Source organism: Pinus tabuliformis, chromosome 3_2 (genome assembly GCF_031772625.1).
Source record: "Pinus tabuliformis cultivar Carrire ecotype Pingquan chromosome 3_2, CPIR1, whole genome shotgun sequence".
Classification (NCBI taxonomy): Eukaryota; Viridiplantae; Streptophyta; class Pinopsida; order Pinales; family Pinaceae; genus Pinus; species Pinus tabuliformis.
The window spans coordinates 520202005-520228304 of NC_142302.1; the positions used below are offsets into that span (position 1 = coordinate 520202005).

General features: G+C 37.0%; 1 pseudogene; it reads left to right on the top strand.

The window, feature by feature from the left end:
• Positions 1 to 20418: 20418 nt before the first annotated feature.
• LOC149181605 (cryptochrome-1-like) overlaps positions 20419 to 26300 on the top strand; it is a 61429-nt pseudogene continuing 55547 nt past the window's right edge.

The following is a 26300-nucleotide window of genomic DNA, read 5'->3' on the forward strand; positions in this document are numbered from 1 at the left end:
CCCGAATGCTGTGTTTAGTGCATTGCGATCGATAGGGCGACAGACACGGCTTCATATGGATAAAGGATTAAGCCTATTGGGGTCTCCCAAAATATACTCGACGGTACGTGGGAGCACAAGTCCGTACTGGCACTTATCGTCTCAAAGTGGAGGAATCACCCAACCATCAGTGAGAACAACAGTTACCAGGCTTTACGACGCCGGAATATGTCTCTAGCCTAGACTTCTAAATGTTGTGCGTTAAGTTCCAAAGCGTTGTTAGATTCATTGAATTTATTTTATAGTTGATCTTGTTTATGAAGTTTTCCTTTCAGGTTCACCTCGAGATGTAGATGTAATTCCTAAAATGCAATCTAAGATGATAAACAATATTTTTATCTTCTTTGTGTAATGAAAATTCTAGCTACTAAGGAAAGAAAGACAGAATCTTTTCACAAAGAGCAAAGAGCACACTCTAAATGCACTTTCCTAAATCAAACCAATCAGACTGTCTATATGAAAATGCACATGCATGTATTTGTTTTCGACTTTCTTAATATATGAATGATAAGAAGAAAGTTGATGCACAAATCTGAATTTCTTTTCAAGCGACAAATATCAACAAGTTTCTTTTTCGAAATGAAAAATGGAGACGATCACAACACCTTACGATTTTGAAATGAATACTTGTTCTTGACACTAGAAAATTACAAATTCAGACCAAAAACAATAGTAACAGGATAATCGACCATCAACAGCAATCAAACTCTTTCCTACGATTGAAATCGACACTTGTGACAGTTTCAAATCAAAGGACGACAGTACGATTATGCTACTTTTGCAAAGGAGAACTGAAAATGACTCAACAAAAACACAAAAAAATTTACAGTTCTTTTGTACAAAGGAGGTGGAATAACAGCAAGGAAAAGGGGTTTCAAATAGACATATACTGATTACAGGCAGCAACATTTAGGAATAGAACTGAAAGAATGAATCACAAAAACCAAAACTGCACAGAGCCTAGTCTGATCAGTGCACCTGTAACACAGAGAATTTGAAATGCAGCGCACCTTCTCCACTTGGGAAGTGTGCTGAAGTTCAGATTCTCTGAACAGTACCTACGCTGGGCTAGAAACGAGACTCTGTTTGGGTTCTGGGTCACAGTTTGTAGTTCAGTTCATGGGTTTTGGCCGAGCAAAAGGCAATCAGTAACTCAACAATCAGGGGTAGATCTAAAGAGGATCTAAGAGCTATCACAAGGGCAATCAGAGAGTTTGTGAATCAGTTGTTTAAATCATAAACAGATCTAGTAGATGGACTGAAGTAGCAGTTATCTACTTTGCATTTGCTATGGTAAATGCAGTTTGAATGCTACCTGTAAGTTTATTAAATAGACAACAAAGAATGATAAACAAACAAACTAATTCGTCCCCAGCGGAGTCGCCATTTTGTTATAGGGAAAAATGTCTATATAGAACTGCTCTATCCCACTAAGGTGTGACAGCTACCTTAGAAACAAACAGAGTAAATCTACTTTCGTTTTTCCTTTATGAATTATAGATAGAGAGGAACAGAAAGACCAAGCTATGTCTTGTGCTAATCTCCTGATTTGATTCCTCTCTTCCTTGATAGTCTTCCGCTACTTGTTCCCTTGCACGCCCAGCTTCACAAAGTACCTGTAAGATCACAGTAGCATAGCACTATACAAAGACATGGATCTATAATCATAAACAATCTAGGATCAGATGTAAATTGACCATACAAATGCAGCAAATATCAATGACACAAGAGCATGGAGGAAAACTTGAATAGCTTTTATTGATAAACAAGAAAGAGCCAAGAGGAGTTACAACCAGTTGTTCTGACCCAGCATCAACCTCTCAGCAAGGAAGCCCCTCTTCACCTCATACAAAGCTTAGATCACCCAACAATCTGATGTTTGTCTCAAGAAACCAACAACAATTCCTTACAATATGCAAAATTCCAGCCTCTGTATCTCTGGGATGAGGGATCCATATATAGATATCTGTAATGGACATGAGTCAACTTATGATTTGATTAGTGTCTTCTCTTTGATACTTCTTGCTTCCACTTGGAGATTGATGATCTCTTACTCATCCTTGGTCGAATTCAGAGAGGCAAGTGTCACAGGAGAAGTTTCTGGAACGTTACATTGCCTCTCCACCTCGCGGAATGACATTGCCATTTGTCATTTCCCGCCCATCGCACCCCATAGAAGGGATTTTTGAAATGCAATGCTCCCACACAATGTATTTAGGTGAGATGCAACGCACTTGGCTAGTGGAGCAGCTGAAATGATCCTGTTTTGACCAATTCTGAGCAGTTTTTCATGGAGAACTTCTGGGAGAAGCTGTAATCTGTTGACCTTGTTCCTTTAGGGGTTAGAACAACACTTTTAGGGACTTGGGAGCTCTTGGTTTATGGACATTTCATGCTTGGGGTTGTAGGGCCCAAAAATGTCTATAACAGAGTGGGTGTCTAATTTAGTACCTACTAGGAAGAAAACTGGAGAAATCAGATTATGTGTTGATTTAAGGAATGTTAATAAGGTTCCTCTAAAGGAAAACTACCCTTTACCCAAGATGGATCACATTTTACAGAGGGTAGTAGGTGCTTCTAGGATTTCACTCTTGGATGGGTTCTCAGGCTATAACCAAATTCTGGTTCATCCTGATGACCAGGAAAAGACTGCTTTTACGACACCATTGGGTATATTCAAATATGTTAAAATGCCATTTGGACTCAAAAATGCAGGGGCGACCTCTTAGAGAGCAATGGACATAGCATTTTCCAAAGAAATTCATGATTTTCTGGTTATTTATCTAGATGACCTGATTGTTTTTTCTAAATCAGATCAGCAACATTTGGATCATCTGAGATAAGTATTCTTGAAATGTAGAAAATATGGTATTTCTTTAAACCATAAAAAAAACATTATTTGGTCTAGAAGAAGGCAAACTTTTAGGCCATATCATCTCCAAAGAGGGCATCAGAATTGATCTTGCTAGAATAGAAGCTATTCTGCAAATACCCCACCCTAGAAATGTCAAAGAACTTCAAGCTTTCCTAGGAAAGATCAATTTTTTGAGAATATTTATTTCTAATTTAGTTGAATTAATTAGATTTCTTAATAATATTTTGAAAAATGATTCTAGTATCAGATGGACAGTTGAAGCCAAGCAAGCCTTTAAAGAAATTAAAATGGCTTTGACCAGAACACCAATCCTTACAAGTCCCAAGTTTGATAAAGACTTTATAATATTTTCCTTTGCATCGAAACACACCATAACTGCTGTTTTACTACAAAAGGACGATCAAGGATGTGAAAAATCTATAGCCTTTTTTAGCAAAGCATGTAGGGATGCACCTCTAAAATACAAAATCATGGAAAAGCAAGCTTTTGCATTGGTAAAAGCTATTAAAGACTTTAGAGTCTACATATTGTATTCTCATGTAATAGCATATGTGCCAAATACTGTTGTCAAAGACATCTTAACTCAGGATGGAATTGAAAGCAAAAGAGGTAAATGGATCGTTGCTATATTGGAATATGATATTGAAATAAGACCTACAAATCTTATAAAAGGACGGGGATTGGCTAAAATTATGACTGAAACTAATTTCCAAGCCCTAGACATTAATGAACTAGATAATGAACAGGAGATGGCGACTCCACAAATTAGCCAGGCCTTCTTAGATTCACCTTGGTATGCTGATATAACTTATGTATTATTAAACCTGCAGGCTCCTCTAGGGTTATCCAGAACAAAGAAAAGGTTTTTAAAGTTGAAAGCTTCAAAATTTTGTGTTTTATATAATGCTTTATTTTGGAAAAATCATGAAGGTATTTTATTGAATTGTTTAGTAAAAGAAGAAGCCGACAAGGATCTCCAAGAATTTCATGCAGGAGATTGTGGTGGACACCTTTACTGGAAGGCAACTGCAGACAAGATCCTGAAGGCTGGATTTTATTGGCCAACCTTGTTCACTGATGTAAAGAAATTTGTCACTGATTGCCATAAATGCCAAATTTTTGAGGGCAAGAGAAAACTACTACCTTTACCCCTAAGACCAATCTCCACTGAAAAATCCTTCCAACAATGGGGCTTAGACTTCATTGGAGAAATCCATCCTCCATCTTTTGGCCAACATAAATGGATTCTCACTGCCACAGATTACTTCAACAAATGGATTGAAGCCATTCCTTCTAGACAAGCCAATGACATAGTAATTATAGGATTCCTAGAAACCAACATCCTATCTAGATTTGGCTGTCCAGAAAAGATCATAACTGATAATGATGCTACCTTTAAATCCAAGAAAATGATAAGTTTCTTCCATAAATATCACATCACTCTAGGCCATTCCACAACCTATTACCCTCAAGGTAATGGCCTAGCTGATTCCTCCAATAAAAGCCTAATTAATATTATTAAGAAATTATTGGAAGAAAACAAGAAAAATAGGCACAAGAAACTTACTAATGCACTATGGGCAGACAGACTCACTACAAAGAAATCCATTGCGACTAGTCCTTATGAGTTAGTCTATGGCATGGAGGTTGTATTTCCTTCGTCTTTAGGATTTCCTGTAATGAAATTACTTCAAGAAGCTCAAGTGGAACCCAATGACATTCAAAGGAGGTTAAACCAGACCATTCATCTGCAGCAAACCAGAGAGGAGGTATATCAGAGATCTCAAGTGGTACAAGAGAAACTTAAGAAAATGTTTGATAAAAGAACCAAGGTAGAAGACTTCTACATTGGAGACAAAGTTTTAAGATGGGACTCCAAGGGAGAGGATAAAGGAAAACATGGGAAATTTGACTTCCTATGGAAAGGACCTTTTGTTATCCATGTTTTACAAGGGAACAATACTTACTTTCTGAAGAACCTAGAGGGTACAAAAACAGAAGAAGGACTAGTTAATGGTCGGATGCTAAAACACTACTATGATCTGACTTTTTAATGTATTCTGATTTTAACATGTAAATACTATATCCTTAGTAATGTCACAGTTTGGATTGGATAGTAACTTGCTGGAATTGAAGCCCGAAGAGACGGCCCTAAGCTTCAGAAGGATTACTGTCGTACATACAATAAAGCAACCAAGAGAAGGAGATTTCAGAGCACAGTCAAAGTCATTAAAGCCATCTGACCTGCTATTCTTGACTTTCCACCAGGAAAAGCCATCCCCAAGTGGAGCCAGTGTTATGCTCCTATACCAATATGTGTCATATTTCATGATTGACTTGATGAACTCTGTGATATGTTCATACCTTTCTTGTTGCAAGGTTATCCATATTTCCAAAAAAATAAAAAATAAAAATAAAAAAATCTAAAGAGGGTATACCCTAAAAGAAAAATCAAAGGGTAAAAAGAATAAAATGGTCAAAAAATGAGAAGAAATGAACCCCAAACAAAAATAGACCAGGAAAGTGTGCAAGTCTAAATGCCACTACTTTTTCATTTTCTATAATAAATAAATGTGTGCAGCTTGTCATTTATGCCACAATTGATGAAGAGTCAAACTGTTTAAACTTGGCTCATTCATATTTGAATTTTATGTTTTAGAGATAGAGAATAAATATCTAGCCAAACAGTTTAATCTTGGTAGATAAGTATATAGGTAGAGTAAAGAAAAGGAGCTCAACAGTCTAATCTGAGCCCTTGGATGTAATAAGTGTAGACTTATGTAGGCTTGCCATGTGAAAGAAAAAGAAGATTGATAAGGGTTTGCCAGTCTAAGTGCACCCTAATAAAGAAGAAAAAATGTCAGGCTAAAGTGGGTAGGGTAGGTATATGACGTTGCAGAATGATACTTGTGATGAAAAATGCTTCTAAATGTGCTGATCTTTACTTCTATCACTAGTGCAAGGCAGATATTACACTTAATGCAGTTCAAGCAAGACGAGGTCAAATAACTGATTTCCATTCACATTTTTCCCTATAGATTTCACTAATTCCCCCTCAAGTATTAAGGATTTGGAAAATCAAAGGGGCTTAGAGGATTTCTATGATTTCTGGAGGGACCGGACCCTTGGCCCAATGATTTAAAAGCCTAAGTACTTAATATCATCCATAAACTATTCATTTCATTTCATAAAGTTTTTCTAAGTAAAATCCTATTTTACTTAGAAATAATTTACAATATCACTAAATAGACCCCTTTTTCCACTTTAGCCTAAGTTTGAATATACACTTCAATGTTTTTCTTAGCACTTTCCATTACATTTTTCATATTAATTCCTAACTAGTATTATATAACTCCCGCACCATAAAACCCTTCCCGTACTATTTAATTATACATAAAACCCCAAATTTTTAATATATCCCGCCCCGATTGAATACAACCATAACCAATTTCTAAAAGGGGATTAATGAATTAACCCGTAATTCATTAAGAACTCTAACTCCCCGCTGGGCAAAGGGATTAATTAACCCTTTAGGTTAATTAATAACCAGCCCCAACCAATTTGATTGTCCCTGATACAATTAAAACCTTGTTTAATGTGTCGGACCCCGCTGCATTAAATCTTCGCCATCTCCAAAGCCCGTCATCCATCCAATCGTTGCCTTTTCATCCAATGGTTGATGGCGATATCACGCCCCCTGGTGACTGCGCTTTAACTCGCGATAACCAGGTGATTTTCTGCCATACCTCCGCCACGCGTCGCGCCACCAATATGCTCACTCGCCCTCCGTCAAAAACAGCCTAGCCCCAAAAGCGGTGCGACGCTTACCGCTTACCACCCTTCGCATAACTACAAAGCGTCACATCACACTTAATTCATCCGCCTAATAAAGCCAAAAAGTCTTGCCAACCTGAGTTCCGTTATATACAACAATAAAATGACATTTTCATTATTATTCTCTACATACTGTGATCCCATGCAAAATAATATCCAGTCAACTATTCAAGCATTCAGCCCACCACCCGGCCAAAAGACTACAGCACGAGCTTCCCAGCTTGTCAACCAACCTGCCATTGTACGGTTTTCCTCTTTAACATAGGTATTTATCCATTTTGCCCTGCAACCCTGCAATTTCAATTTTCCACTGAGAATTCCATTAGAGAAAGCCGAATTCAAGTTAAAAACAGTCCGTAGCTGTCGTAAAAAGACCCTAAACTTGTTGTTTAGTCCATTTTTCCTCAGAAAGCCCGAATTCCAGTTTGAATACACAACAACCAAATATGGAAACCCCTGTGTCTCTGAATGTTGTGCCCCTCAATGCTCCCCACAAATACTTTGCTTATCTTTCTTTGGCCGATAAATATTTTCAGATAAAAGACTTATCTGGTGATATAAATCATCTTCAAGACTTCTGCCAAGCTAGAGACAGTTATCTCAATAAATATGACATTTTTGGACTGTGGGAGTCTAACCTTCCCATGTATTTTCTCCCCTCAGTTCACATTTTCCTAGAGATAATTCATCATTTCTATGCTAATTATGATCCTATCCATAGAGCAATTATGTCCCCATCCCAAACTGTCCTTTTTCCCATAACCGCTAAATACATCAATGAAATGATACAATTCTACTCCACTCAACCCCTTGCTCCTCTTTCCATGGGATATTTACTTCAAAAATCATCTCAATTGTCCAAATCAGAAGTGACTCGTATTGTTCAAACCTTCATGGATCCTCAACATCAGCCTAAAGGTCCACCTCCCTATCTGAAGGCTTTCTTCACTAAGACTGGAAGACTTATTCTTGATATGATATCCCTAATCATGGGATTTAACTCAAGTGAATTCGTTGATAATATCACCGTAGTTTTATTATCAATCTTTACTCCAGGACAACCTCCTTCTATAAGATATGACTATGCCGCTTATATTGCCAACAAAATCCATGATCAATTCCTGAATTTGGATAGGGAAGGAGTTTTCAAATACACATCTTTCATATACCATCTTTTGTTATATCATCAACCAGACAGCTTTCCTTTCCCCATCAGGAAATTGGACTCAAAAGGAAATCGAAGGTCTGTTATTTTTTGGAGTTCAATCTTTCATGATGCCCATGAGTCCCCTCACAACTATAATGAGTTCATTGACTTATTTTTGCATCCAGAAACCAGTCTGTTAATAGGAGATTCCCCTCCTAGGATCTTTGGTGACATGAAAAATACTCTTCAGCTTTCTAAGCAGTACAGTATTGGTGACTGGTACCTATACAAAAATCACATAGAAATCAGGATGTATGGGTGTGAACTTCCCCCTTTTAAATTACCCAAATATGTTCCCATGAGATTATTTGCACTAGAATATTTCAGACAGATCATAAATACAGATTTAGTCCATTTTTGTAGCACAAAGAAAAAGGCTCAGTTGAGAATCAAGAACCAGTTAGGCCCTTTTGTCATCAATTCTAGGGATGCGTGGCAAGAAGCTGAAAAGATTTTAGAAGACCACCTTAGATTGAAGAAAAGCTTTTGGTGGGTGCCATATGACCCAAATAGTTTCATATGTGATAGAAGGACAAAAAACAGGCTATTAGTTTATATACATCATAGGATTCTAGAAATTGAACAGATTGCAAATCAGGATGAATGGGTAGAGGGAACCCTAATAGAAGATGTTAGTGAGCAAGAAAAAATGGAAAATGTAATGAAATATCTTGAGAAAACTCTTGACCTAGATTCTTTTGGTCAGGTATTTTTCAATCTATCTCAAGGGCCAAAAAAGGGGGCATCAATTGCTGGAACTTCTCAGCAACCTCGACAACGAATTAACATACCAGCCACAGAAAAATCTAAAGGTAAGGAAGTAGAGACTACAGAACAGCCCACAATGATAGATCAACCTGGAAAGTCCAAAGAACAGGTTCAAATTCCAACTCCTCCAGTTAAAAACATTGCTGAAGGACATCCAAGATTACAAACTCCTCTAAATGAGGAAAGAGGCAAAAAGAGGGACAGGGAAACCACTACTCCTACCAGTGGACCCATGGAACAGCCTGGTACTAAAAGACAAAGATCGAATCCTCTATCAGAAGATGAAATGATGAAAGAGACTATAGACAGCCATAGAGAAGAAAGAGCAGTGAGCTAGCAAACTTCTCCATTGGGAGAAACATCTCTTAGCTCAGAGAGCCAAGAGCTAGAAAAGAAACACAGTGCAGAAGTATCCTCCACCGGGCCAGAGAGGAAAGAAACTTCAGATATCAAGAAGACATTCATAGAAATAAAAGCCAAGAATGATCCAGTAAGATTGCAAATTTACAATTATTATTTGAAAATGGCCCCTACAAACCAGCAGAGATTGATGTCGGCTTATGACATTCAAGAGGGAAAGATGATAATGAGCTATTTCAAGCCAAAGGTGCAACACCCTCAGTCAGTAGCTGACAATATCAAGACAAATCTAGAAGTCTTGGAAAAGGATAGTAATCCTTTAGATCATATTGAACTTCACAAGAAAACTGGAGAAATGGTTTATTCCACTTTAACTACTAAATCATTGATGGCTCATAGACTACAAAATTCCTTGGATAATACTACTGCCCAGCTAGACTTGGAGAAAGCCTCCTCTTTGGCCAAAGGTAACAGAATAAAATCATTGGAAGAGATCATCATTGGATTGGGACATGATCCCAAAGATGTAAAAGGTGTAGAAGTATTAATTAAGAAAAAAGAAGAAGATATCGCCGCCTTGAGGAAGCAGCTAAAGCTACCTCCCTCAAGGCATCCACAGACTGCTGAGGTTATCAAGTAGAAATCTGAGGAAGATATGATGAACCTCCTCTTGAAACTCAATGAAAGATCAAATGACATAGAGTAGGCCTTAGAAAAAGCACAGAAGGACAGGTAGGGAGAGTCGACCTCTCAGCCTCCTGATGTAATTCCCACAGTCTCAACAACAGTCCCTTCTACACTGGGAATAGCAGTAACTCCAAACATCCCAGCAGCCACAGCAGAGGTGGTCAGATGTACATCGACAACAGCAACAACAACAAGCAGCATGGCCAACTGGAGCACAGAAGAGCTAGTAAAACCAATGGAAGGGATGGGACTACAAGTTTCAGAATTGAAACAAATAAAAGAGCAATTGGCTAAGGTAGAAAGTAATTATGATAAATCCAAAATAAGTGTTGCAGAGAAGACAAGGGAGATTAAAGCTTTAGAAAGTAAATTTAAAACATTAGAACAAGAGCTCACTTTTGACAAGCCCTTGGCAGAGATCAAGAAAATCCTTTGGGCCAACATCGTTCAATCTATAAATAATATATGGTCATCTATCCAAATGGTTTATGAACAGATTGATTTAGTGAAAGCAGCACATGGAGAAATTCAAAGGATAAGAGCTTTGTTAGGACAGATACCTGAACAAGCCAACAGGCTTATACATCTTTTGAATAACAGAACTAAGGAACAATTGGAGAAACTTGGCATCCCAGACAGAACAGACACCATTCTTGAAATCAAAAAGGTGCTAACCAAGAGGACTTTAATGCAGAACTTATAGAGAAGATGCCAAGATATGCGGGTAGAAATTAATTCTTTTATGGAGAAGTTCACAATTTTGTAGAGTAAAGGGCTACCAAGTCCTTTGGTCATCAATGATAGGTTAATGAAGCACATATATTATGTAGACAAATTGAATAAGTATGTTGGCAGTCAAGCAAGCTCATCAACAAGTGCATCAAGAATAAAAGCACTCCCCACAAGCCGAGTTCTCTATGACAGCTTAGAGAACTTATTCTATATTTAACATGAGGTAAAGCACTTGTTTCAACTCCAGCCTAATTTTTTCATATATACAGAAACTGATGAGACTCTGAGGAAAATTCAGAAGCACAAATTGCCAGAGAAAAAATGGTGGGAAGACATGTTAGAAATTTTGTAAATTTACTCTTGGTGAAATGTAAATTTTGGGCTTTTAACATAGTAAGATGAACAAAGATGAAAAGGGGTCAAACAGGTCAAAGTGTATCAGAACCGGTGAAAAGTATTGGTCAAAACAAAACTGCCAACACAGAGTTACTAAAGAGGACAGCAACAAGCCAAATAAAAGGGCCTGCCTTCAGCACATTCAGCGAGAATAGGAACAACACAACAACAGTTCACTTCCCTCCTATCTTCGAGACTAGTTGTCTCTATTTTTCTGTAAAAATAATTAGTCATCACTAGAATATATCTCACTCTGTTATGATATATTTTTGTAAAGATTTTTTTTGTATAAATACCCCCTCAATTGGAGTATTGAGTGTGGATTCTTATACTTTGCTGTAACATTGGCTATTTTGGAATAAAGTGCTGATTGGACCAACTTTGTGTCTTGCTGGATGAAGAATTGAAGCTAAGGAATTTTCTCAAAATTCTTGAATCAAACACAGGATCAATAAGTCATCTATACCTTGTGTTTTAAAGTTTTCCTTGTTTATAATATCATCTATGTCTCACATATGAATGATAAACGAAAAAGAATAACTCAGAATATGCTTAATTGCACTTTGTTTTCAATCATTATTATTCTCAATGTTTTCTTCTGAACTAGTATAAACAGTGAATTCTTAATTGCTCCTGTTTCCTAGTTTATTCATCTTAATCATTTAGTAAAGAATTCTTAATTTCTCTTTATTGATGGTTAGTCATATTTTGCTCCCTTAAAGTATGTTAAAGGATTCTTAGTTTCCCTTTGGCCCTTTAAGCCCATCCCATTTTTAAGTCTCTAATTGTTCCCTGTTTGACTACCTTGCTTTGTTAAACCATCCTTTGTGAAAAAACCAAGTCCAGTTAAGCCATTTTCTTTGACTCCATCAGCCCAATGGACTAAGCTACTCAGTCTTACCCCTTTGCTATTGAATCTACCACCCAAACTCAAGCAAAATTCCTAAACTTCACAACTAGCCTAATATCTTTTAAAACCAAGCTAAATCATAAAGAGATAGCCCTCTCTGAGTATAGATTGGCTAGAATCTGTACTTGAAGTTGGTTTGTGGTTACCTCGGACCCCTTTCCTCTTCCAATAACTTCAAGGAAAATCTGAGCGATAACAGGGCCCCAATCCGAAGCTAGGGGTCTTACAACTGATGGCCTTGGCATCATGGATGAATCGTGAGGAGGCCAAGGCTAAGGAAGTAAAAAAGGTACTGGAAAGAGAAGAAACAAAAACCCTTTACATCAGAGAAGAACAAATCAACTCCATGGTTGTCATTAGCACCCACAACCTCATCGCCAATGATCCCCAACTTGCACCAAGATACCTAGATACACAAGAGCAAGTAGTCACTCATTTTGAGGACACTTTGAGATTTCTAGGGGATGAAAGCCAGCAAGCATGCCAAAGGAGATGGAACACCTTACCCTACAGCCTAAAGATTAGGGAGTATCATTCCCCTGAAAGAATGAGGGATGCACTAGAAAGGACCCCACTGTATAAGAAAGCATTGCAGAGACTCAAATTCAACTAGATTGGCTTGAAACTCAATCCACCATTGCTCTTGGGTATGTTAGAAGGGAGAAAGGAAGAAGAAGAAAGAAAGCAATGGGAGGAAATAGAGAAGCATGTAGGATTTTATCCACAAGAGGAGGATACTGCAATAGAAGCCTGGAATGTCAAGGAGGTCACCAAAGAAATGAAATACATGGACATAGATTGAGTTTCTCAGAGCATGAGAACCACTTTTAGTAGGGGGTCATGATGAGGCTCATCAATGGGTAAATTATATGGACCTTAATGCCACTCTCCAGCTTATTGAAGTCAACTTTTCTCACATTTCTTTACATGTTTTGCTATATTTTTCTTAATGAAAAGGGTAAAGATGAGATGTCATATCTTGTGGTCTAATGTGCATTGATTGCAAGTTTTAGAGAAAAAATTGGCTAATTAAAGTGTAGGAACTCCAAGGAGGCAAGAAAGAGGGATTTTAGGAGACTGGATCACCCTCCTTAAATCGTCACTCACTCGAAGATTCCTCCACCACATCTCATGAGCTCGGACTTACAAGCAACTGAGCCGTTAAGATTATTGGTAGCCAAGCCAGTCAAAGTTGAAGACCAGTTGATCTTGATTTTGGGAGCCAAGCCTTCCTAAATTTAAGGAAGTTATTGGTAGCTTCAGTTGTACAAGTAAGAAGGCCTAGAGCCTCATTAGGATTCGATTTTTTTTGTTGTAGAGAAGAGGCATTTTCAAGCTAAGAAATTGTGACTAATGAATCTTGTGTATCTTTTATATTTTAATGAAATTGAGAACCCTTCCCTTGATCCAGCACTAAGTTGACTCAGAGGGCTGAAGCTCTTGGGATAGGGTTATTGGCTAAGATGACTTTATAAATCAATCTTAATCCTACATTAATATGTCAACCTAGGATTGATCTTTCTATTTCAAGGTTGTTAGAACAGTTTGTGCGATAAAAATCATAGAGTGGGATGTAGGTAATTAATCCTAAATCCTAACCAATCATTGCAGAAATAAACAATTGGTCAACAACTCATTGACTCTAGAAATTCAAATGCAAAACAGAAATTATTCTATGGTTCGAAATTGGAAAGATAAATCAATTGCAAACTACTTTCAGACAAATATCTCAATCTAATATTCTAAATGCCAAAAAGGAAATCAAACTGAATAATCGAATCCACATGTATTAAAGGAAACTACTCAAATCATGATAATCACAAGGAGCATCCAAAGCTAGAAATAATTGTAGAATGCATATGCAGAGATAAAAAAACAATCGAATACAAGACTTCACTGTGAATTATAAAATTGACTTTAAATAAGATGTAAAAATTAATCTATCTCAACTTGTAGAAGGAACAACAATGTAAATCTTGACAGTAAATAGTAATTAACATAATACAAATGAGTAGTAGATCTTCTAGCGACTGGGCCCAAAGCCTCTAGAAGGAACTACTATAGAAACTCAATACACAAATTTAATGTGAAACTTCAAATTTTTCATTAACTGTCAAAAAGAAATTACAAAATCACTACAACCCTTAAGGTTGAATCTGCATTCACAGTCTTGCTGGAAATTAACAATGATTATGAAAGTTACAGTTATTTTTCATCTAATAAGATTATATATTCTCTATGAAATTCTAGCAAAATCAGAGCTTATCCTGAGGATTGGAAGATCCTCAGGATTGCTCGGTTGAATAATCAGATTTTCCACATCAATTCCATGTTTTTCCTCCTATCTTTAGCTTGGCCCGTGCAACTGAAATAATGACATCTTCCTTTCTTGGCATTGTTGTCTTATCCAAAGGAACAACAGTTGTCCAATCCATTCATCCTGCGCATAAACAAGCAAAAACTTAGGCTTTTAATGCTAAAAGCATGTAACTTGTTCAACACTGCTTTTTATTCGTTTTTCACGGTCTTTCTTCAAGAATATGTTCAAGATGAGAGAAAATTCATGAAAACCATATGATTAATCAAGTAAATGAGGAGGAAAAACATACCTTTTCCACAACCCAACATACTCCCAAGCTTAGCTTTTTGCATGTCCTCATTGAATAAGCTAATTAAGATGCAACTAAGTCAGAGAATATGCAGGATATGTTTATTTCTTGTAGAGCCAAAAACCATTTTTATTTTCAAGTACTGCAAAGGCTTGACCTTCCTGATATTTTGATAGCTCATAATCGCCACGATACCCATCAGGGGGATACCAAATAATAGGGGTTCTATAACAACATCCAATCCAAGTAGGATCCTCACTCAGGACAATGTTACCATAATGGACAAGCCTAGCTACAAATGCCTTAAAGTTTATGTAACCAAAGGGTTCTTGGTTTTTGACACCGTTGGGAGAAGTTGTCCACCTTTTCTTTGCAGCCATGAGAGATTCTTATCTAATGTCCTCAAAATGTTCCAAATTTGACTTGATAACGTCTATGTGGATGGGGCCGAAGGTAGACACAACACCTTCGTATCACATAAACCTTTTATGTTGTATAAATATTTGTAGGGGCCTTGTAGGTTCACCTCTTACCCGAAGATGCAATCCACTTTCTCACCTATGGAAAGTATCATGGGCCTTAGCCCATTTGAGTTGGTTTTTGGTGAAGGAGAGGAAAGCTTAGAACTGGGCATCCTTGATGAAGGGGCTGGGATTGGAATCCCTTTCATCTTCCAGAAAAAGTTGTGCAAATATAATTCAGAGAGAAAATGTTTTACATCCTCGGTCATTTTTTGGAAACATTTAATAAAATCGAGAGTAGAACTAAACTCAAAAGACTAACCAACTCTGACAGCCTTAAATTTTAACAACAAATATCATTGAAGCAAAAAAAATGCATAGTTTGTAGCAAGTGACCTACAGGCTAGTGCATCTGAATAAACAAAATAAATCACTTTGATTTTCTCCAAGCCTTTGTGAATCTGTCCTTGTACTTCCTCCACTTTCTTTTGTTCTACTCTAAGACTGTCATAGGTCTCCTCCTCTGTTGTAGTCAAGTCATTAAATTTTTTCAGTAACTCGTATTTATTTAAAGGCACAAATTCTTTTTGATGTTGTTGTAGAACTTATTGTGACTCTGCTAGTTCTACCTTCAAATTTTGAATAATAACCTCTACTACCAAAGGGGTATAATGAGGTATGTCCTCAATCGGAGTAGTCTTGCTGCAAGTTGATACAAAATATGTTTGAATGGCTATTTCCACTATTGAGACAAGAACAAAATGGTCTATTTGAAGATCTATTTGAACAACTATTTCCATTGTTGACACGGGAACACAAAGGCCTATTTGAAGATCTATTTGAGAAATTGTTTCCATTAATTCCACAGAAGAACAAAAATATGTTTGGGTTTCTACAGAACTAGTACAAACATCCTCTGTTTGAGTCCCTACTAGACAAGGGATGATGTTTTCCATTTGTATCCAAGTGGAATTACGGAAGTTCTCGCTCTGGGTTCCTATTTATTTCAACTCTAATTTCTTCTTATAAGTTTCTTAGAGTCTTTCAGCCATTTCCTAAGTTGCTTGATTTTTCTTTTTAGTTTCTTATTTTCCTTATTCATCGGTTCTAACTTATGATAATCTCTCTTCTTTGTTCTTATAATGGTTTTCCTCACTAGGGAAGAAGGACCAACAATAATATTTTCAAAAGTAGGAGAAGTTTCAAAATCGTCACGATCATATTCAAGTAAGACTGTGTCTCCTGAATTAGCTTATGAATCCTCAACATTGTCAAGGTCTAGTTCAAGTAAGGTTATGTCTCTTGAATTATCTTTTGGATCCTCAACATTGTTAGGGTTTTTTGCAAGTGAGGTTGTATCTCCTGAATTGGCTTCAGGCTCCTCAACATTGTCAGGGTTTTGTTGAATTGAGGATGTAGCTCCAGAATTAGCTTCAGGCTCCTAGGTTTCAGTTGCAGATTTTTTTTTCCCTTCCAATTCTCATGTATCTCTATCATTTTCGGAAGGAGGTAATGTATCTGTGTATTGAGAACTATGAGGAGAAGTAGAATGGATGGGATTAGGGGCTGGTTCTTGTGGTTTCTCAGATTGACCTATCTCCTCAAAGAGGGTTCCCAAATTTTCCAAGACCCTGTTGTGGCATTCAACAACCCCCCATTTTATTAATAATAGCAGTTAACATTATATTGACTAAATGAGGACCCTTTAAAATTTTTCATTTAAAAAACAAAACATAGCATTTGGTAATTTCTTTTATTTTTTGAATAATGCAAAATAACAATCAAAACTGTTTTGGGAACTACTAAAGACTTACCTTTTCATATATAGTGCGTCTAAAAACCCACTAAAGGACCTTTCTAAAAAACCTCCAAAAAATCAAGAAAAGTGTTTAAAAAAAGGGCTCCATGGTCTAAATTATCATAAAATCCGATGAAAATGAAAGTCCTTAAGCTTTTTAGGCTTAAGTCTTGCATCGCATAACACAACCCACAAAGAGTTCTCTCTTAAATACGATATAGCAAGGTTTGTGAGTTACAAAATCGCAAAGGCGCTTTCGGTTTTATCACATCGCATTTTGGGTATTCGAGCAAATACTTTGCACTTACCATAAGCTAATATTGAGATATGCGATTTGCACCTGGACCCACACTGTAAAGTATTAAAAGCAAATATTTCGAGTCCGTCAAGTCTATTGCCTAGGATGAGCTTAGTAATTAACCATATGTGAAACAGCTAATGGACAACTCACATATCACATCTCGCAGACACACAACAGGAGGTAAGAATGCTAAAAGGCACATCTTGCGATATTGCAATCTGCGATATTGCTTCGCAAATCGTACAATCGCTATCATCGGAGTATAATGGCTCGCCACCCTACGAGCTTTCATCCTGTTTTTCGACACAAACATTTATGAGCAATAAAGCTAGGGGATAGTGAATCATTAGTGGGCATTAGTGGGAAATAACTGCATTTATGTGTGAAAATTCATTTAGCTTGATACGATATCTTGTTACGTGCATTCAAATAATGCTTCTTTTACCACATTTACAAGCTATTTGCATTATTTATTTTTTATGTTCATCTTTAAGTGTCCGATATTTTTTTTTCTTCATTTCAGGAAGAACCCGCAAAGCAAAGAGTTAAGAACAATGGGGAAGAAAGGCAAGGCTATAGCCTCTGAGAAGACAGAGATGACTCCCCTGTCCACAGACACCACATGAAGCAGAGAGGGAGGAACCTCTACATGGGAGACTATGTACAACATACTGGAGGAGGAACAACAGAGGATTATGGAAACAAATGTTATAGTTGATAGTCGAGATTCCTCAAACGCTTCCATGCTAGAGACGACTTGCTCATTGTTGCACCACATAACTGCTCGGTCGAAGATAATACCTTATATTGATACAGTAAAATGGATTATCGATGAAGCATATATTTCAGATAGACAATTCGGGATGAGAAGCCAAGGGGTCATCAGATATTTTACCCCGGAAAATTTATGGCTTATGTACCACCTACCAGAGCCAAATGTCATCTACAACAGGCCTTTCGTAGAAATTTTTGTTAAAGAGAACAATGAACCAGTGGATTGCACCCATGCTTGGTCGAATAATGAAAAGAATATCAAGAAAGACAAAAATGGTATGTACACTACTGCATCTATTTGTCCCCCTTATAGTTTTTCTGCGGCTATGTTATGTCATCTGTTTGGTAGACCTGATAGTACCAAGTTCTCCTCAGCTTGGTTGTCCTTAATTGAAGCATTTGTTAACGCAACTATCATGAATTGGGGATAAATCTTTTTAGATAATTTAGCAAAAACATTTATCGAGTATAGAAGGAGAAGAGCATTGCTTCAAGGGTTTACCCTCCATTTTTTATGAGTGACTATGTTATGGACACTATTTGTTTTAGTTCAAAGTTCCCCATCATGGGATGGAAATGGACTGTTCAAAATCTAGTTCCCATTCACGTGTACCATAAGGTCATGTGGGAATCCAATTTTCAAACACATTTTTTCAAGATTTGCCATGGCATTATGCTCCCTATTTACAAGCGGTTGTATAATCGAAATGCCCCCAGATTTTCCCAAGAAGCTGAAGTTGACATACTCCCAGTGGCCAGCTGGTTCAAGAGGAGACATTTACATACATCAGAGTTTTTGGCAGCATAGCCTCCCCCCACATCCTCCCATACTATGTTCCAGATAAATTGATGGCTAGGGAGATAGCTAGTTAGGGAGGAATGAGCCATATATTGAAAGAGTCAAACAAGGCCATTTGGCTTGCATTCCCTTTACAATGCGGATCATTTTCACTACACGACATAGGACACACGTTTAAATAAGTAGAGAACATGCTATCTCTACAATTACCCAAATTCCCCGGATGGAAATATGAACTGTTTGGCATAGTCAAGAATTTCACCACCATGGTGAAAATAAAAGTATTCACCAATGAAGAGGATGCTTTTGATGATATATTTTTGCAGAAAAACACCTTTTGAAAGGTGAAACATATGGCCCAACTAATTTTTGACCATGAAGATCTGAAAAAAAATTACAGTTACAGAGAAAGAAGGCTGGCTATGGTCCCATTGGACCAACTATTAATTGAACCAATAAGGGAGCCTACTCCCAGTGTGACTATAGAAGGTGACTCCAAAGAAAACTCCAAATCCAATTCAAGAGCAGAGTCTCAAGGAAAATCTATCGAGGGATCAATGATGTTCATCATAGAATGGAAAAAGCAAAAGCATCAAGGATACGACCCAATCTACACAACAGATAGATGAACAAGCTTCAGCTAGCAAGTAGGTTGAAATCCCTACTACCTCTATGTAACCAATAAAACCCATGGTAATTGACTTAGAGTAGGAGTGGGATAATTTTAATAAAATTCTGCATATAGAGGAATAGGTGTCAGAGCTACAAACGCTACAAAACAAGAAAGCTTTGGAAATTACAGTGGAAGAAACTGCAAAAGAACCAGAACTAGAGCATACCCCTGTTGCCCCCACCTCTGAGATAATTCTGAAGATTGAAGAAAAGCCCCTCTGGATGTATTCTATAGCCCACAACATAAGGCTATGGTGAAAAGGCAAATAAAGAAAAGAAAATTGGACTCTATAGCTGTTACTACCCACGAAAATGAACTAATGGATGTACTATGGAAGGACTCGCTTGTTGATCCATCCACCAACTTAACTAGACTCTCATAGTTTGCAGGTGCTTATGCTACATCGAACATAGATAAAGTAACATAAGTCCAAAAGTTGCTTAGAGAAAAGGAAAATAAAATAACGTCACTTGAGCAACAGTTACAGCAAGTCAAATCCGACCAGCAGGCAGAGATACAGTTGGCCAAGCTTCAATAGGAATTTGAAAAAATGCAAATAGAACATCATATCAGCTTAGCTGAGAAAGAAGCACAGGTGTATGTGATAATTGATCTTCATAAAGATGATCCAAAACTCAATCAGTTTATCATCAAAGCAATTAGACTTAATTCCCAATTAACACATCAAAAAGAATTATTGTGCTAGAAGATTTCACACTAGAAATGTTATTGCGAAACAAGTGATAAACTAACAAGTCAAGTCGTAGAAATGTGACTTGAATATGATGAGATCTTTGAAAAGGTCTCTGATCACATCGCCTGGAAAAATACAAAGGAGGGGAGAAAAGCTGACCTGCCTAAGCTAGAAGAATCACATAAGGAAATTCTATTTGCAAGTTGGGATTCTTGGATAAGAGAAGCAGAAAAGGCAACAGTGGACGTGGTGACAGCAACAAACATTATCATAGAAAATATAAATGAGAATTTGCATGGTGCCAATCTAGTAGCAGATTCCATTCCAAGGTTCCTTCCAGATGAAAAACAGCTTGAACAACAATGGATGCTGGCAGTTGAAGACAAAGTGGAAGTAATAAGGCAAATGACCAGGCTAGATTGGGAGGCATATTGGCAACATTTGGTCAAGCCTCACAGCCAATGGATGACCTTGTGATTCTTAACCATATCTGTTGAGAAAATGGCGCCAACACTGACCAATGTTGTATTCGATGGACAGTTGAAAGCTGAAGTCAACCGGCCTACACAGTTGAAGCCTATGGTGGATATCTGCGATCGAAAAGATCAAATGCAACATAGTTAGTCACCCTATTTACTTTAATTTTGATTTTATTTTTTCATAAATTGAATCAAGTCGTTTAAACCTCCTTACCTATTTTTGTAATAATCTATTTTTGGCATTATAGTTTTAGTATTTAAACCCCTCTCATGCATTTAGAGATGGGTCCAGAATTTTACTAGAAACTCTCTTCAAAACATGCACTTCTGTCCCTTTGAGGAAGTTCTGGTGAAATATATGAAACAAGATTTATTTTTATCTGACTTAGCATCTTCTATTGAAATTGCACTCTTGTACTCTTAGATGATGTTGAATGGATTGAAGATAGATCAATATTTCTGAAACACATGAGTAGGATGTATTATAAATGGTACTTTTATCTCGTAATTCTCTTTACTTATGTATTAAGCAATCTTTTCCTTTCGAATTATTTATGTATGAAAGTCTGAATTTCGATTATCGTTATTGCACTTCTGTATGATGATGATCTTAATTTTACATTGAATATATGAATAACTCTTTATACGAAATGGTTATTGTTAAAATAGATTCACTTCTAATCGTAATTAAATGATCTTTATTACCAATTGCTTTTAGAAATTAGAAGTTAAATGCATTTGTGATTGATTAGTTTAGACTATATTGTTGTTAGCTTAAAGTGTTATTCCAAACACATCACACATCACCCCATTTAGCACAAGCATTAAACATATTGGGAAACTGGTCCCATTATCCCCAGTTAGAGCCACTATTCCAAACGGAAAAGGAGTTGCTTTAAGGTCCGAACCAGGTGGTTTTCCCCCATGTTGAGGCAACAACTTTCGAGGCTTCAACAGACCCGAGCCGCTTCTTCTTCATAATCACGCGAAAAGTCAACTCATTTGCTATCAAGGGATTCGTGGGGTGATCTCACCTCATCTATGGCGACATTAATGCTTCTCCATTGGATTATTCGCTTAGACCATCTTCGTTTAATAGGAATAGATGTCAAGACAAGGGCTTTCCCTTTTCGTCTCCTTTCTGGGTCTTGTACCTCCATAATATGATGTTCTTCCTTTGGCTGGGCATTTTCAGGAATTCCTTCTAGCAGTTGTACATTAGAGCTTATAAAATTGTCCCAGGTTAGCTGTAACTGAGTTAGTTCCTTGGTGACTATCAATTTGATCAAACCATGCTGACTAACTGTAGCTTGTGCGTTTTTGGATTTCCTCACTCTACTAGCATTTTCATGTAATAATGATTTCAGGAATAATGGAAAATTGATTAATATCTTTTGTTTTAATAATGCTAATAGTTTAAGTTGTCAAGGACTTACCAGGTCATGGTAGTCATCGCATGTGATGTATTTTTGGATGACCTTTTCGAGTTCGCGCCATGGCTCATTCAAAGATGTAAGATAAAGACCTTTTCCTTTCTAAACTAATTCCTCACCAGGATCCTTGAATAATTCTACAACTTCGTGGATTTATGTGTGCTTTTATACCCATTTGATGCCTTATGTAGGGAGGCCTGTGAACTCTGCCAAAATGGCTTCAGTTACTACTATGTTCTTGCCTTTGACAATTGTGCTCTCGTTCTGTAGATTATGCAAGAATTCTAGAGTGATATCAGCATTAAACCCCTTCAACAGAGAAAAATATTATGCCCATCCTGCACATTCTAGAATATCTGTGGCTTGTGTTGTGATTTGTAATAGTATAGGCTCACTCCGAACAGAGGTGCCACCCATGCATGTTGTTTTCCTGAGAACGACTGCAAACCTGCATGCACTATTGAGTCCCATAATTCTCGTAATGAAACAACATATGCTAAGCTACATGTAGAAGCATAAGGAATGAAAACTAAATACAGACTCTTAGTAATAATATCCCATCACATCAACAGGTATCACGGATGCTCGTTAATCATGTGCTTTCACATCGTCATAATGTATCACCGTCCCCCTTTAATAAGAAAAATGGTGACCACAACCTTTGAAGAATGTGGAAGTGAAAATCCATATGGCACCATTAATACAACAAAAATTGGTCAGAGCAGTCATATGGAAATAATTAAATGAAATGAATTCACAAACATACGATTGGTAAGAAAAGATCAATAGAAATAAAGCGTACGAAATACATCATGGAAAGAGATTTTCCTTTTGGAGTATGTGCGATGAAATATGACGAAGAACTATTTTAAATTTATTACTGCTCACATGGTTCACGTAATATAAATATGCTGATCATACGAGTTATTAAGGATATAATCACTATTCAAAGGTGTTTTCCCCCTTTTCATTTAATAAAGAATAACTAAGGACATAGTAATATTTTGGAAACTTCAAAGTATACTTCAATACAATAGGCAGAGCCACTGCTGCAAGTAGGAGTCCATAGCCTCAATAGGGTTTCCTTTTAACCCATAAATGGGCCAATATCTCTAACTTGGGAAAAAATGATTTCCCTTGAAAAGGACATTGTTTTGACGTGATTAAAAAATAGTAGCAATTCCACTCACTGGATCGTAACAAAGTGAATAGACCAGCTCGTGATGAAACCTCCTTTCCTTTGAAATTTTAGTGTCACAAGTCCATTACCTTGGTGTGGTAGCCATAATGGGAATGTCACTTATGTTAATTTCCTATGATCGTGGTAGGCTAGCTCATGATGAGACCTCCTATCCCTTTTGATAAAATATTAGCGTAATATATTTCCAAATTTATTTTTATTTTTGTTTTTTCCTTCTCTTTTTTATTTTTTAGAAGTTAATGGAGGCTCATCAACTCCTTAAGAGTTAGGGATGGTGTAAAAAGTAAACAAAAATTCCAAGAAAAATATTCCTTAGATTCTTCATCATATTTGTGAAGGGAACCACCATTTGAATGTGTAATGAGAGAAAAAACTAGTATGGTGGGGGTAAACCATGAACAGTTTATAATGTATCTAAAAAAATAGACATAAGCAGGTATATTCATAGATAGAGCATGTCATATTTAAACAAATATTCACCAAAAGGCTAAAAAACATGATGATCCAAATGTTACTGCTTTTAAATATTTAGATCGAACTCATAACCAAAATGAATGACCGACATGGAATGATAGTAATGGGACATAAAATGTTTCATTCGAAGAGGGGACAACAACTTCTCTTTTACAAAGGGAACAATTATCTCGTTTAACAGGGAACAACAAATGCTCCTTCGAAAAGGGAACGACAGTTGTTTATTTGAAAATCAAACAACAATTGTTTCTTCACAAAGGGAATAGAAATTGTTTCTTCCCAAAGGGAACAACAACTATTTCTTTGAGAAGGGAACACTAATTGTTTATTCATAAAGGGAACAACAATTGTTTCTTCGAGAAGGGAACAATAATTGTGACGAAGGAACAACAATTATGCTTCAAGGAGAGAAAAATGATTGATTATAAAATAATGTTTGTATCAAAATTCCAACATTCTAAATAAGAAAAGCAAGGAAAAAAAATTTCTCAACCATTTTCAAGGAAAATATGTACATTATTTACAATATGGAAATATTTTTTTTTATGGAATTGAAGTTGTTGGGTTACCATCCCCTGTAACTATGATTTGGAGAGTGGGATCATTACTTACCTGCTGATAAAAAGACTCCTTTGTGAGTGGTTGGTGATAAAGTTGCAACTGATTTCCATTCACTAGAAAGGGAGCACCAAACCCATCAACGGTGATTAAAGTTATGGTGCCATTATTATGCACTTCTTGAATCTCATAAGGGCTGAGCCACCTTATCTATAGTTTCCTTGGGGATTTATGAAATCTAGAGTCATAAAGCAGTGCCCAATCACATTTCTAAAATGATTTCCTTTTATCATGCCACTTGGGCCTTTGTTGTTGAATAATTTTTGTACAGTTCAGGGAAAGTAAGCGTGCTTCATCTAGTTCATTTAATTGTTGAATTCGTTGTGTTTGGGCCTCTATAAGATCCATTCCAACCTCCTGGACTGTCCTAAGAGTCTTTATCTCAAAATCTATTGGGAAGATTGGTTCTTTGCCAAAAACAAGTTGGTAAGGGGAGTACCCAGTAGTATTGCACCATGTTGTGTGAGAGGACCACAAGGTCTCTAGAAGTTTAGCGGCCCAGTTCTGTCGATTTTTCAAGACTGTCTTAGTCAAGATTTCTTCTAGGACTTAGTTGGTTCTCCCTACTTGTCCATTTTCCTGTGGGTGATACAGAGAGGTAACTCAATGTTTGATATGATGATTTTGCAGAGTGGCCGAAATTTTATGTCCTGTAAACTACGATCCTCCGTCAGTTATTACCTCCCTTGGTAAGCCATATCGTATGAACAGTTCAAAAAGGAAATTAATCACTGTTTCTTTTGTGGCCCATGGCAAGGCTACTATTTCTACCCATTTAGTCACATAGTCTGTGGCAACCAGTATATAGACCTTTTGATTTGATGGTGGATTAAAGGGCCCAACAAAGTCAAGCGCCCATATTTCAAAGGGTTCCACCACCAACTGCGGCTGCAATGGCATCTCATCAGCTTGGCTAGGATGGCCCATCCTCTGGCAGCTGTCATAGGCTTGAACATATTTCTTGGCATCTTTGAATATGGTGGGCCAGTAATAGCCCATCTAAAGGATTTTATGCCCATTTCTTCGATCTATGAAATGCCTGCCACAGGGCTCATCATGACAAGCCTTTATGACATCATAGACCTTGTCTTCTTGAATACACCATCGAATCTGTAAGTCATATCAAGTGTGGAAGAGATACCTACCAATCCATGAAAATCGGGCGCTACATTGGACAATCAACTTCCTTTCCTTGGGTGACAGATGTGCTGGTAACTTTCCGACTGCTAAATAATTTGCTACATCTCCATACCAAGGTGCTTTAATCGCTACATCAAATAGGTACTCATCTAGAAACTAATCATCTATTGATAATGTATCATTCGTCTTAGGAACCTAAGACAGGAAGTCTGCAACATGATTTTCTTTTCATGGCCGATCCTTTATGGTAATATCGAACTCTTGTAGTAACAAAAGCCATTGAGTTACTCACCTGTTAGTGATTGGTTTGTTGGCCATGTTCCTAATAGTAGAGTGGTCAGTATACAAGAAAAGTGGATAGCCTCTTATATAATGTCTAAACTTATTGATAACATGTATAACAACCAAAAATTATTTTTCTGTTACTGTATAATTGAACTCAACATGGGTAAGATTTTTGCTAATATAATAAATAGTGTAGGGCTTCCTGTCCTCTTCTTGTCTAAGTACAAGGCCTATAGCCATGTCTGATGCACTTGTAGAGAAATGGAAAGGTAAATCCCAGTTTAGTCCTCATAATACTGGTGCTGTTGAAATCAATTGCTTTAGATCTACAAAGGCAAAGTCACATTTGTCAGACCGATTAAATTCAACATTACCTGTTAAGATGTATAAAGGTGCAACAATTTTTGAAAAGTTTTCTATAAATATGCGGTAGTAACCTCTATATCCAATGAAATTATGTACCTCAGTCTTTGTGCGGGGTGTGGGTAGTGCAAGAATTACCTCTATTTTCACTAGATCTACCTGTATTCTAGCCACAGAGATGTAGTGTCCCAGAACCACACCTTCAGTCATCATCATGTGACACTTTATGTTGCTTAAGCATAACCTGGTAGAAATGCATCATTCAAGTACATTTTCCAAATTTCATAAGCCCTTATCAAAATCACTTCCATAGGGGGTAAAATCATCCATATAAATTTCAAGTCCTTCATTAATCAGATCGGAAAAAATGCTCAATATTTCTCTCTGAAA